The sequence below is a fragment of the Saccopteryx bilineata genome, chromosome 9, assembly GCF_036850765.1.
Source record: "Saccopteryx bilineata isolate mSacBil1 chromosome 9, mSacBil1_pri_phased_curated, whole genome shotgun sequence".
Taxonomy (NCBI): domain Eukaryota; kingdom Metazoa; phylum Chordata; class Mammalia; order Chiroptera; family Emballonuridae; genus Saccopteryx; species Saccopteryx bilineata.
The window spans coordinates 45,361,956-45,376,854 of record NC_089498.1 but is presented as its reverse complement, the minus strand read 5'-3'; the positions used below and the strand labels follow the sequence as shown (position 1 = coordinate 45,376,854).

The window sequence follows — 14,899 nt, the reverse complement described above, 5'->3', positions numbered from 1 at the left end:
GCCCCACCCCGCAGCTGCGGAGCCCCCAGGGTACGGACATCGGCCCCCACGCCGCCCTGACGGATCCCGGGGTACCCAGGTGTGCTGGCACCGGCGCCTGCGACCCGGGGATCCCCTTCCCGCGGCTGCGGCTTCCCCTTCCTCTCAGCTCCGCCTTCCTCGCTCCGCAAGCTAAGCCCACTGATTCCTCCCCAGAGCTCCCACCCCGCCACGCGAGGGCAAACACAAATCAGAATCCAGGACTGACAGTGCTGCTTCTGAGCTGTGCGCCCTAGGCCGGTTACCCGACCTCGCGGGGCCTCCGATTCTTTACCTGTAAAATGAAGGTGATAATGGTACGTACGCTATGGGCTGTTGTGAGGATTAAACCAGTTGTCACATGAAATTTCATGCTGAGAATGCGGCCTGGCCCAGAGTAAGGGCTGGATAAGAATCAGCTGTTATTTTTACTATTAATGCATGAACTCCAGAAATGCCCTAGGGTCTAGGAGGAAGTATATGAGAATTTGTTCATCTTTGTGAGCTGTTGGAAGGTAGTGAGTGGCTTGCCACAAAGCATGGTTGGGGGTTCCCGGAGCAGCAGGAAAAGTCTGAATTACAGTTATACAAGTATTTTTTAAACATGTGATAAATAATATATGTCCTTTTTTTTTTTTTGAGCTTATATATTTGAGTTTATTCTTCATTTAACATTTAAAACACTCGTATAAGTGAAGCATGTGCTTCTTTCTTTTCCATTTTACTTTTAATTACAGTTTATAATCTCTATTACTTCTCTTCACGAAGCCAGAGGCTGCTAATAGTCTTGTGGTCTATCGGCCACCCCTGCTTCAGGTGTACAGCATAGTGTGTGCTTCTTTTCTTTTCTTTTCTTTTTATTTATTTTTTGCAGAGACAGTGAGACAGAGAGAGGGATAGACAGGGACAGACAGACAGGAACGGAGGGAGATGAGAAGCATCAATCATTAGTTTTTCGTAGCACATTGCAACACCTTGGTTGTTCATTGATTGCTTTCTCATATGTGCCTTGACCGCGGGCCTTCAGCAGACCGAGTAACCCCTTGCTGGAGCCAGCGACCTTGGGTTCAAGCTGGTGGGCTTTTGCTCAAACCAGATGAACCCACGCTCAAGCTGGCGACCTCAGGGTCTCGAACCTGGGTCCTCTGCATCCCAGTCCAACGCTCTATCCACTGCACCACCACCTGGTCAGGCGTGCTTTTTTTCTTAATGCATTAAATTCAAGATTTAGTGTCAGGTCCCAAAATTATGGTAATTTAGAAGTTTAGATGTTTGAGAGTCCTGTAGTGAGTATAATGGGATTTGAAAACATCTATGTCTCCTTCTCTTCACGAAGCCAGAGGCTGCTAATAGTCTTGTGGTCTATCGGCCACCCCTGCCCAGCATATCTCTTCCCCCCACAGTTCCCCACCCCATGACAGAAAGACATACTAAATTTCAACTACATCATTACAGCAGCAGTTCTTAAACTGCTTTCGTGGGTTTACAGCGAAAGAGAATTTATGAGTAAAGCAGAGGGACAGAGAGGAGGCTGCTCCGCAGGCAAGCAGCCAACTTCACCCTCCTAAAAATTATTGAGGACCCCATAGACTTTTGTATATATGGGTTCTAATATTAACATTGACCAAATTAACTATGTCATACACCTGAAACTAATATATTATTGTATGTCAACAATAATTTAAATTTAAAAGTAAAAATTATTCAAGAAAACTGAGACCTGGCTGGGTAGTCCAATTGGTTAGAACATTGTCCCGATACAAGTAAGGTTGTAGATTTAATCCAAGCCAGGGAACATAGCAAACTGACATTTCTCTCTCTCTCTCTTTCCAAGGTTACTAAATAAATTAAAATTTCTTTTTAAAAAGGAAAGAAAAGAAAAACTAAGAAGCTTTAAAACACAAGAACACATGCATATATTTCATTAGGCAGCAGAGCAATGATGTCATCACCAGTCTGATAGGCTTTGGCATGAAAAGGGCAAAAACATCTTAGTATTATTATGAAATAGTTTTGACTTCATTATGCCCCTGAAAAAGGTTTTGGGGACTCACAAGGGTTCCCAAAATAAATTTTAAGGACTGCTGAGTTAAAAGATAGTAAAAGCGCCCTGGCTGGTTGGCTCAGTGGTAGAGCGTCGGCCTGGCGTGCGGAAGTCCCGGATTCGATTCCCGGCCAGGGCACACAGGAGAGGCGCCCATCTGCTTCTCCACCCCTCCCCCTCTCCTTCCTCTCTGTCTCTCTCTTCCCCTCCCGCAGCCGAGGCTCCATTGGAGCAAAGTTGGCCTGGGCGCTGAGGATGGCTCCATGGCCTCTGCCTCAGGCGCTAGAATGGCTCTGGTTGCAACAGAGCGACGCCCCAGATGGGCAGAGCATCGCCCCTTGGTGGGCATGCCGGGTGGATCCCGGTCGGGTGCATGAGGGAGTCTATCTGACTGCCTCCGCATTTCCAGCTTCAGAAAAATACAAAAAAAAAGAAAAAAAAGCAAAGAGGTCGTTGTCTTTCCCATCCAAGTTCACACAACCCCTGAACTCTGTGCACCACTCAGGTTAAAAGGGCTCACTGGAGCTGTGGTAGATGGGGGCTCAAAGCTCACTTATGGCCCCTCCTCTACTTTCAGGATGCCCATACAAGTACTTCTAGTTTCTCTTTTTAGATACCTTGTGCTTTGAGAAATAGACTTTCACTTCCTTATCTTTTATTCCACTCTTTAGAGTGAAGCCTCTCATGGTGCTGAGCAGAGCATGTACTTTGGGACTAAAGAGCCTGGTTTAGACCTAGCTTGAGCATACCTCACTATGCCTCAGTGTCCCCATCTTTCCAATGCAGATAATAATAGTAACCACCACCTGACCAGGCAGTGGCGCAGTGGATAGAGCATTGACCTGAGATGCTGAGGACCCATGTTCGAAACCCCAAGGTCGCTGGCTTGAGCAAGGAGTCACTCGCTCTGCTGTAGGCCCCCGGTCAAGGCACATATGAGAAAGCAATCAATGAACAACTAAGGTGCCACCACTATGAGTTGATGCTTCTCATCTCTCTCCCTTCCTGTCTGTCTCTAACTAAAATAAATAAATAAATAAAATAGTAACCGCCTCAAAGTGTTGTTTTGAGGGTTAAATAAGGTAGGAGCTATAGACCTCTTAGAACAGTGCCTAAGCAGAGCAAATAGCCCACACATCTCTTCCAATTATGTATTGTACCCAGGATATCCAGTCTGTCCAGTTTGTAAGATAAGGCTATGGTAAACCTACTTTTGAAGATATTTTTACATTAGTCAAATCTTTTTTATTGTGAAATATGACACATACAGAAAAGTACCTGAAACCTGAATATTCCTCTTAACGAATTATGGTAAACGGAGCACACTCCTGTCCCACAACCCAGGTGAAGAAACAATCTTACCAGCTTTCCACGGGCCCCTCCTGTCTCCTGCCTCCTGCCGGGCACTGCTTTCTCTCTCCCTCCGAAGGTCCCCACTTGACTGATTTTTACCTGACTCAGGTTTAAGAATGCCCTCCTGTATACAGGGTTTTGACTTTGCCTACTTTCCACATGATGTAAACAGAATTATACAGGATGAACTCTTGTGCCTGGCTTCCTTCACTCAGTATTATGATTGTGAAATTCACCTGGTTTGGGTGTAGAAGTACAATCCATGCCTTCCCACTGCCGAGTAGTATTCCACTGCAGGAGTACACACAATTTACTTATATTCCGACTGGGATGGAAATTTGAGTTGTTTCCATTTTTTGTCTTTAGCAAATTATATTGCTCTTTGCATTCTAGAACATATTTTGTTCTAATACATTCACAATATAATGTGAACATACACACGTTTCTCTTGGATATGAAGCCAGGAGTAGAATGGCTGGGTCAGAGAGAGAGAGAGAGGAAGAGAGAGAGATTAGTAGATACTACCAAAAATCTTTCCAGAGTGGCTGTAGTAATATTTTCTCCTCCCTCCAGCCATGTTGGGGCATTTCCATTGTTCTACAGCCTTGCTGACACTTAGCCATGTCAGGCGTTTTAATTTTAACAATTCTGGTGGATGTGTAGTGGCAACTCATTGTAGTTTTAATTTGCATTTTTCCTGATGAGAATTGAACACCTTTTCATTTGTATGTTAGCCTTTTGGATATCCTTTTTTGTGATGTGCTTGTTCAAGTGTCTTGCCCAATTTTCTATTGGGTCATCCTTTTAAAAAAAAGATTTTATTTATTGATTTTAGAGAGAGAAGAGAAAAAGAGGGAAAGGTGAGGGAGGAAGAACTGGAAGCATTAACCTATAGTAGTTGCTTCTTGTACGTGTCCTGAGCAGGAAAGCCCAGGATTTCAAGCCTGAGAGCTCAGCATTCCAAGTCAAATCTCCGTCCACTGCACCACCACAGGTCAAGCTGGGTCATCCTTTTTTTTTTCTTTCTTTCTTTTTAAATTTTTCCATTGATTTGAGAGAGAGAGAGAGAGAGAGAGAGAGAAAGGGAAAGGGGAGAGGAGAAAGAGGGAGAGAGAGAGAGAGAGAGAGAAGTGTCAGCTTGTTGTTCCATTTAGTTGTGCACCCACTGGTTGCTTCTCATATGTGCCCTGACCAAGGATCCAATCTGTGACCTCAGTGTGCTGGGACAATGCTCTATCCACTGAGCCACCTGGTCAGGGTCAGGTTGTTCATTTTTTAAATGGTCTTGTTCATATATTTTGGACATCAGCCATTTCACTTTCTTAATGACATTTTTTAGTGTACAGAAGACCTTAACTTTAGCATAGTTCAATTTCTCAATCTTTTCCTTAAGGTTAGTTACTTTTACATCTTATTTAAGAAATATTTTCATATATTCAAAAACATTATTATCTAGCATTACATTTAAGTTGGCAATCTAGCTAAAGCTGGTTTTTGTGTATGGTGTGAGGTAGGCTTTTAAATTTCATCAAAGGAACACACATGGCTAATAAAATAAAGATAAATTAGTCTACTTTACTTATTTATTTTTTATTGACTTTAGAGAGCAAAAACAAGGGAGAGAGAGAGAGAAAAAAAAACACTGGTTTGTTGTTCCACTCATTTATGTATTCATTGGCTGATTCTTGTCTGTGCCCTGACTGGGGATTGAACCCGCAACTTGGCATATTGGGACAGTGCTCTAACTACCTGGCCAGGGTGAGTCTACTTTTTTAAGGAAACCTTTTTTTTTAATGTATTTTTTATTATGAAAGTATAAGTTTCTTATTACTGAAAAATAAGAAAGTAGAAAGCATCAAAGAAATTAATGATTCAGGGAATGACAGGCCTAGATTTGAATCCTGGTTCTGCTACTTCTTGGCTGGGGAATTGTGGGCAAGTCCTGCTCTACTCTTAACCTCAGTGTCTTAATCTCTAAAATGGGTATAGCAGTGCTTACTTCACAAGTTGAAAAGATACAGCATATAAAGCCTGTAGTGCAGGTTGGGGCACAAAGAAAGAGCTTAATTAGTGGTAGCTGCTATTAGCTAAGGATTTAATTTAACCACCCAATGACCATTTATCCCTAACCTACCTCTGGTCACAGTGGGTACTTACCCTTGGAGCATTATTTTTTTTTCTTAGACACAAGATCTGGGTCGAATCATGGTCATACCATAGCCCAGTATAATTTTTACTGAACCCTTCCAAACATTCTTCTACACTGGCTGCACAATATTCCATTGTGTGGCATATTTCACCCATTCTGAGAAGAGAAATGGCCTTAAGGGCAAAAGCCAAGGCTTTGGAGCCAGATGGCCCAAGTTCAAACCCAACTCCAACCTTTAGTATCTAAAAGTCCTTTGTTTCTCTGTCCCTTGATTTCTTCATATGTAAAATGAAAATAATAAACCACACTGTATATTTGATATATTTTAGAGAGTTGCTATAAGAATTAAAGGGGCGGTGAACACATAGTGCAGTGCCCTGGTGATGTTTTGTGGAATATGTGACCAAAACTATAATTTTGCCAACCAGTGTCACCCCAATAAATTCAATAAAAAGAAAAAAAGAGCCTGACCAGGCGGTGGCGCAGTGGATAGAGCGTCGGACTGGGATGCAGAGGACCCAGGTTCGAGACCTCTGAGGTTGCCAGCTTGAGCACGGGCTCATCTGGTTTGAGCCAAAAAAAAAAAAAAAAAAGCCCACCAGCTTGGACCCAAGGTCGCTGGCTCCAGCAAGGGGTTACTCAGTCTGCTGAAGGCCCGCGGTCAAGGCACATATGAGAAAGCAATCAATGAACAACTAAGGTGTTGCAATGCGCAATGAAAAACTAATGATTGATGCTTCTCATCTCTCTCCGTTCCTGTCTGTCTCTCCCTGTCTATCCCTCTCTCTGACTCCCTCTCTGTCTCTGTAAAAAAAAAAGAGAGAGAGAGAGAGAATTAGATGAGTGAATGGATGTAATGAACTAAGAACAATGCTAAAAATGGTGCTTAGTATAGACTGAGTCCTCAAAATCTTAATAAAAATATTTCAGGATTTTGAAATTTATCTTAAAAAAAATAAAATGGAGCCTGACCAGGCAGTGGCACAGAGGATAGAGTATAAACCTGGGATACAGAGAACCCAGGTTTGAGGTCTCGAGGTCGCTGGCTTGAATGTAGGATCATAGACATGACCCTCTGGTCGCTGGCCTGAGCCCAAAGGTCACAGGCATGAAGCCCAGGGTTGCTGGCTTTTACCCTGAGTGAGATGAAGCCATGCGAGGGCTCTGGGCAGCGGAGGGATATGATCTGATTCAGGCATTAACAAGGCCCCCTGGTTGCATGTGGGGAATGGACTGCATAGGACAGGACAAGATCAGAGAGACCACGGAGGGGCCGCTGAGATTGTCCAGAGGGAGACGATGAGTAGAGACTGGGGAAAGAAGGGAAGTGGGCAGATTCTGGATAGATTTGAAGGTGGAGCTGACAGTATTTCTCTGTAGATAATATCCAAACTGGGGAAAAGTCTCCTAAAAGTGTTCACATCTGGGATTTCAAATCAGACAGACCAGGGTTCTCATCCCAGCTTGGCTACATACCAGCTGTGTGATCTTGGGTAAGTTGCTCAATCTCTATTAGCCTCAGTTTCCCCATCTATAAAATAGGGTTTATAACTGAGGTGTAATATCAGTGGGATCATTCATGCAAAGCACTTAGTATAGAACCTGGCACACGGGGAGTGGTTTCTACAGAGCAGCTGTTGATAATGAGGATCAGTCCCCAGGAGAGATCTCAAGACCTGTTGGCCCAGGTCACTGTCCCTGAAGTGTATGCCACCTCCTGGAAGGGAGCTGTCCCTCCCTCACTCACCTCCTTTGCTCTCATACTCCTCCTCTGCTCCTTGTCGAATCAGGGATCTGAAGGCGGCACAATGAGGTGCTAAGTCTTGTTAGGCCTTGGTTTCCTCATCTGTAAAATGAGCTTTGTGAAGTCTACAGTACAGATCATCAGGGCCACCAGATGAACCATTTTACATCCACGATGCCTGGTGCACACCAAGTTCTCAAGAATCAATAGCTGTTCTGTTTTCACTATGACCATCCACAACATTTTATTATGAAAATTTTCAAACACACAGTAAAACTCAAAGAATTTTATAGGGAGCATACATATATACCTACCACCTGGACCCTACCATTACCATTTTACCACTTTTGCTTTTTCCACACATATGTTCATTCCTTCATCCATCAGTCCATTTTATTTTTTATTTTTATTTTTAGCAAAGTAGAGGGAGAAAAACAGACAGACAGGAAGCATCATCTCATAGTTGCGGCAATTTAGTTGTTCACTGATTGCTTTTTCATATCTGCCTTGACCGGGGTGGGGGCTCCTGCCAAGCCAGTGACCCCTTGCCCAGAGCCCTCGGGTGGCTCCATCTCACTCAGGATAAAAGCCAAAGTCCTCCTCGTGGCCCACCTCACATGATCTGTCTCTGTCACCATTCTGCCTTCATCTCCCTCTTCTCAATCCCTTTCCTGTCCTGCTCCAGGCACAGGGGCTCCCACAATATTTCTTGAAGAGAACAGAAACATACCTACCTCAGGGTACTTGTACTGGCTGTTCCCTCTACCTGGAATATTCTTTCCACCATGCCCACATAGCTTCCTCCCTCCCTCCTTCAGGCTTTATTTAAACTGTCACTTTCTCAGTGAGGCTGTTCTTGACTTTCTAATATCAAGTTGCAATGCACCTCCATATACCATTTCCAATCCCCCAAGCCAGAGAGAGGCCTGCAAATTTTTTCGCTGAAGGGCAAGACATTAAATACTTTAAAGGCTTTGTGGGCTATATATGGACTCTGTCACAGCTACTGAACTCTGTGGTTGTAGCACAAAAGTAGCCACAGATAATATGCAACCAATAAGTCTGGCTGTGTTCCAATAAAACTTTACTTATGGCCTGACCTGTGGTGGCGCAGTGGATAAAGCGTCAACCTGGAAACGCTGAGGTTGCTGGTTCAAAACCCTGGGCTTGCCTGGTCAGGGCACATATGGGAGTTGATGCTTCCTGCCCCCCCCTCCTCTCTATAATGAATAAATAAAATCTTTAAAAAAAAAACTTTATTTATGGACACTAAAATGTGAATTTCTTACATCCCAAGAAATCTTTTTCTTTTGATTTCCCAAATATTAAAAAAGTAAGAATTATTCTTAGTTTGGGAACTGTACAGAAACAAATGATTGCCTCTACTTAACCTGCAGGCTGCAGTTTGCTGACCCCTGCCCGAGGCTCACCCTGCCCAGCATTTTCACATGTCACTCACCTCCTAACAGACTGTAATATTTACTTATGTGTTATGTTTATGGTCTAACTTCCTCACTAGACTGTCAACTTCAGGAAGGCGGAGCTTGTCTGTCCAGCACATGCAGGTGCACAATAAAGATCTGTCAAACGATTGAACACACGAATCGGTCCTACTGACTATTGGAAGCATGAAACCACTCCTAACTTCCATGCCACCTCCCTAACTGGAGGTTACGTGGCCCGTGCCCACACCTGGGGGCCCTGCTGCTTCAGAAGGAACCCAGCTAAGTGCAGGGTCCAAGAATTTGAGATTGGGAGGAAGAGGCGAGCAGAGAAGCGTCTCCTCTCATCCCAGCATTTGAGCTCCATGATTTCATCCTGACTGTGGTGTCACATGTCAGGGGACCTGTGAGCCACCAAAGGTGAGGGGCATGCTCAGGGCACAACTCACATCCTGGGAGATTCCACCCTGCCTCAGGTGATGGCAGGAAGGAAAGGTGACTCGCCACCTTGGACATGGATGCTTCCTGTGATAGACCCAGGTCAGCCCCCCCCCCAGCACTCAGTCTCCCGCCCACCTGAGGCCCCATCCTCATAATCATGGCCACAGCTAGTAGGGCACTCACTATGTGTGTGATTGTGAGGATTCCACACACACCCTTCATACCCTCACTTTCTAGAAGAGGAAACTGAGGCTCAGAGAACTGAGTTCACTTACCTGAGATCACACTTAATCAGCAGAAGAACTAGGATTCATCCCCAGGGCCCTCTGTCTCCAGCTTTAACCATTGGGCTCTACTACCTCTAATCATCCCATCACATCCTATATTTCAGGTCTCAAGTCCAACACCATCTCTCAATACTGTCTAGCCACCAGATGGGAGTGATAGCTCCATAAGACCCAGGACTGAGGTTGGGACAGAGTGGACCCCCAACAATATGAGCTCTCATCAGTATTTGCCCTACTATTTGTTGTGCTGTTGTTTGGCTACATTTTCTGTTTGAGTCATGTTGAGAAATGGGGGAGGGTTTTGAGTCAATATGTAAAAATTAAAAGCGGTGTTATTTAAAATTACTTTTAGAAAACTTTTCATATGTCCTTTATTTATTTATTTTCCATTAATTTGAGAGTGAGAGAGAAGAGAAGGGAACAAGATAGAGAAACATCAACTTGTTGTTCCACCTAGTTGTTCCATTTAGTTGTGTCCCCATTGATTGCTTCTTGTATGTGCCCTGGCCAGGGATCAAACCTATGACCTCTGCACACTGGAACTATACTTTATCTACTGAGCCATCCAGTCACGGCCCATTTTTTGTTGTTGTTGTTTTAATTAAAATATATATATATATATATATGGGCCCTGGCCAGGTGGCTCAGCAGGAAAGCATCAACCCGGAGTGTGGAAGTCCCAGGTTCAATTTCCAGTCAGGGCACACAAGGGAGGTGACCATCTGCTTCTCCCTTCTCCCCCTCCTTCTCTCTCTCTCTCTCTCTCTCTCTCTCCCTCTCTCTCTCTTTTCCTTCCACAGCCATGGCTCAATTGATTTGAGCACATCTACCCCTGAGCTCTGAGGATGGCTCTCTCAAGCCTCCACCTCAGGCACTAAAAATAGTTCAGTTGCAAGCAGCCCCAAATGGGCAAAGCATTGACTTCAGACAGGGGTTGCTGGGTGAATCCCAGTTGGGAGGCATGCAGGAGTCTGTCTCTGTATCTCCCCTCCTCTCATTTAAAAAAAAAAAAAAGTTCCTGAGCAGTTGGCTCAGTAGATAGAGCATCAGCCCTGCGTGTGGATATCCCAGGTTCAATTCCCAGCCAGGGCACACAAGAGAAACAACCATCTGCTTCTCTTCCCTTCCCTCTCTCCCTTCTCTCCCTCTTTTCGTCTCACAGCAGGTGGCTCAATTAGTTCAAGCATTGGTCCTAAGCACTGAGGATAGCTCAGTTGGTTCCAGCACCAGCCTCAGGTGCTAAAAATAGCTTCATTGATTCAAACATCAGCCCAAGATAGGGTTTGCCAGTTGGATCCCAGTCAGGGCACAGCAAAAGTCTTATCTCATTATCTTCCCTTCTCTCACTTAAAAAAAAAAGGCATTTCTAGAGCAGTCAGCAAGTGTCAGGCACCATTCTTAGTGCTTTACTCATCCTGTGACAAGGCTGTGAGGTAGGGATTTTATTATGCCCATTTCACACATGAGGAAAGTCACACACAGTCAAGCATAAAGTTCCTGTCTCTGAGCAAGCCACCACACAAATGGCTTGGGTTTTTTTGTTTGTTTGTTTTTGTTTTTAGATTTTATTTATTGATTTTACAGAGAGAGGGGTCAGTGAACAAAAAGTACAAACTCATAGTTGCTTCACTTTAGTTGTTTATTGATTGCTTGTTGTATGTGCCTTAACCAGGCAAGCCCCGGGTTTCCAACCAGTGACCTCAGTGTTCCAGGTTGATGTTCTGTCCATTGTGACACTGCAGACCAGGCCACAGATGGCTTGTTGAACTTCCTCAACTGTTGAAGTTGATCACTAAATGGTGGTTTGGATAAAGCTTATGTTAAGATTAAAATCTGAGAACCAAAACAGAACACCACTGAATGTGGTTGGCTTGCATTAGGATCCTTAAAAATACATATTATAGCCTAACCAGGCGGTGGCACAGTGGATAGAGCATCAGACTGGGATGCAGAGGACCCAGGCTCTACACCCCGAGGTTGCAGGCTTGAGCATACGCTCATCTGGCTTAAGCATGGGCTCACCAGCTTGAGTGCTGGGTCGCTGGCTTGAGCATAGGATCATAGACATGACCCCATGGTTGCTGGATTGAGCCCAAGGTCACTGGCTTGAGCAAGGGGCTACTCGGTCTGCTGTAGCCCCTGGTCAAGGCACATATGAGAAAGCAATCACTGAACAATTAGGGAGTTGCAACAAATTGATGATTCTCATCTCTCTCCCTTCCTTCCTGTCTGTCTGTCCCTATCTGTCCCTCTCTCTGACTCTCTCTGTCTCTGTAAAAAAATAAGTAAATAAGTGGTTAAACAACTTTTTTTCTGGAGCATTTTCTTAATCTTTTGAGACTATGTTCTGGCAATTGTTGACAGTTTGGCTCAAATAAACTCATAAAAAATCTTGCAGGTTTGGACGTTTCTTCTTTTTTCCTTTTTGTTCTGGTGACTCTCAAAAGACATGTTGAAGAAGATATCAACTGCCTTAGTAGACAGATCTACATGTTATGTAGACTGCCATTTAGAGAAAATCTAAGATCTCAATCTACATAATAGATTCCTGTGTTTTTTCTTCATCGTGGGCTAATCCCATGATCCTCTTAAGAGTGTGTCATCAGAACCTTTGCAGATAGCTCTACAAAATTGTGGCTTATCTATGGCTTTATTGCCAAGTCAACAGCCCATACTATTTCCCAACATTTTAAGACTTTATGAGACCAGCTGACCCCATGATTTATGGTCCTAAAAGAAATCCATTGTTTCCCTCTTTTGTGACTGTCAACCTACACCTTTCAAGGAACCGGAGCGTGGGAGTCATCCAATTTGTAGGTATCCTCCCTCATTCCTTCCATGTCATTCCAGTAAACCACAAACCCTCTTAGATCTGTGATCCTTTTTTCCTATGACATTTTCCCAAAACCTCACCACCCAGCAAACTTCCCTTTGCACCCCATTGGCCAGAACTGGGTCTGGAGCCCTACCTGAACCAATAGGAGTTGGGGTTCACTGATCAGCCTGATCAGAACTGGCCCCTGGAGGGCTCCTCAGCAGACAAGAGGTAGGAGATGTGTGGGGAGACGGCCACCATCTGACATCCACAGCAGGCTCTCGCACACCAGGTACCCACCGAGTGCACAAGTGCCGCGCTCCCCACTGTACCATCTAGCCGGTGGGAGGCCAGGAGGGTTTGCTTTGTCCTTAAGAGGCCCTTACATTTCAGAGGAGCTTCAGGGAGAAAATAGAAATAAGAACAAGGAAGCCGGCAGGCCTGACTGACAATGGCCGTTTTCCTTGGTCAACAAGGAGACCAGTGTGGACTGGAGCTGATCCTGTTAATGAGAGGTGACCACAGGTGACAGTTTAAGTAGCTGTTTTGTCTCTACATGTTGTGAACTACCAGTGCCCCCTTTACCATGGCAGTAGGATTGATGGTGATTTTAAATCCAACATATCAGAGAATCAATTCCAGATCTTCGTTCCTAAAGTTCTGTTCTTCTCTAACCACTTTCAGCACCAACAGCTATCAGTCAGGGTCCAAATATATCCGGGTCCCAAGCCCTGGAACCTATGAATGTTGTACATGTGAAGTGTAGCAGAATACACCACAGCAAAATATGCCTCTTCGGTGTAAGGATTACTTTGAGTTGACCACTTAGAGAAACTGCAGACATAGAAGAAGCACTGAGGCCTGGCCTGTGGTGGCACAGTGGATAAAGCGTCGACCTGGAATACTGAGGTCACTGGTTCGAAGCCCTGGGCTTGCCTGATCAAGGCACATATATATGGGAGTTGATGCTTTCTATTCCTCCCCTTTCTCCCCCCCTAAAAATGAATAAATTTTAAAAATAATTAAAGAAGAAGCACTGAAACCAGAGTAGAAGTTACCCTTTGTAAGGGACATTTAGGTTTAAAGGAAATCTCCCTTGGTAAGTGTGTTTACCTTTCTGTTCCAGGAAGAGAAAGAAGACTGTAAATCGCCAGAGAATCTCGTCAATGGAGAAGGCACTACTTAAATCTACAAACAACCTTAACCATTGTTTGCTCTGCTTTTCCTGGTAGCCTCTGATAAGTGCCCCCTACATGCCCATTCTTTTGTCTTTAGCTGAAGATGGTATTTAAGGTGGCTGCTTGGGCCACCTGGGGAGTTACTCAGTTTACCTGGGTATCTCCCTCATGTGAGTGAAATATACATGTTAATAAACTTCTGTTTGTCTTTCTCTGGTTATCAGTCTTTTATTTCAAGAAAGTCTCAGCCAAGAACTCAGAAAGTTAAAGAGAAAACAATTTTCCCCCCTACATATGAAAAAAGGGCCTTTGCAGATGTGATGAAGTTAAGGATCTTGAGATGGGGAGAGTATCCTGGGCAATCCCCGTGGGCCCTAACTGCCATCACAAGTGTCCTTATAAATGAGAGGCGGAGGAGGTTCCACACAGGAGAGGAGAAGGCAAGGTGACTTTGGAGGTCGAGATCGAAGTGATATGGCCACAAGCTAAGGAGTGCTGGCAGCGACCAGAAGCTGGAAGAGTCAAGGAATGAAATTTCCCTTAGAGCCTCTTCAAAGAATGCAGCTGTGCTGATCCCTTGTCTCTAGCCCCACGAAGCTGATTTTGGCCAACAGAACAGTGAGACAATACATTTCTGTGTGTGTGTGTGTGTGTGTGTGTGTGTGTGTGCGCGCGCGCGCGCGCGTGCACATGTGTTTATTTTTTTGTTTTGTTTTATTGGTTTCAGAAAGAGAGGAAGAGAGAGAGAGACAGACACGCCAATCTGTTCCTGTAAGTGCCCTGACTGGGGATTGAACCCACAACTTCTGAGTTTTAGAATGATGCTCTAACCAACCAAGCTGTCTGGCCAGGGCTGAATTTCTGTTTTAAGTCACCAGGTTGACCAGCCACCCTGCAGCATTGTCACAGCGGCATGTTGGAATGCCCAGGGAAGTCTGGGAAGGTGGCCTTGCCTAGTAGCTGGATGAGTAAGACAATGAAGGGCAGCTGGTAGGGAAGCTTATAGAAGGCTTCTGGGAAAAACAGAGCAAGGTCAGGAACATAGAAAGTGTAAGTGGAAATATTAAACATGTTAAGGAATGCCTGGCTGAGAAGGTGGCATTTGAGCAAAAACTCAAAGAAATGAAGAAAGGGAGCAATGAGGATACCTAGGGAAGAGTTTTCTACCAGGAGGAAACAACCAGTGCAAAGGCCCTGAGGTGGAACATGCTCGATGTGGTCATGGAATAACAAAAAGGCCCAAGTGGCTGGAACAGGGTAGGCAAGGAGGCAAGTGGGAGGCCATGGGGGCAAAGGGCTGATGAGGGTGGATCATGTAGGGCCTCAGGGGCCACAATGAGGACTCTGACCTTTACTCAAAGCAGGATAGCACCACCAGAGGGCTCTGAACAGAGGAGATTGATCAGATACAGGTGTTCACAGGGGGCC

General features: G+C 44.7%; 1 long non-coding RNA gene across 1 annotated transcript; it reads left to right on the top strand.

Moving 5' to 3' along the window:
- Nucleotides 1-96: 96 nt before the first annotated feature.
- On the top strand, nucleotides 97-13,682 carry LOC136312580 (uncharacterized). Its single transcript, XR_010727018.1, has 2 exons — nucleotides 97-335; nucleotides 13,420-13,682. It is a non-coding gene; the product is annotated as an uncharacterized lncRNA (long non-coding RNA).
- Nucleotides 13,683-14,899: the final 1,217 nt, after the last annotated feature.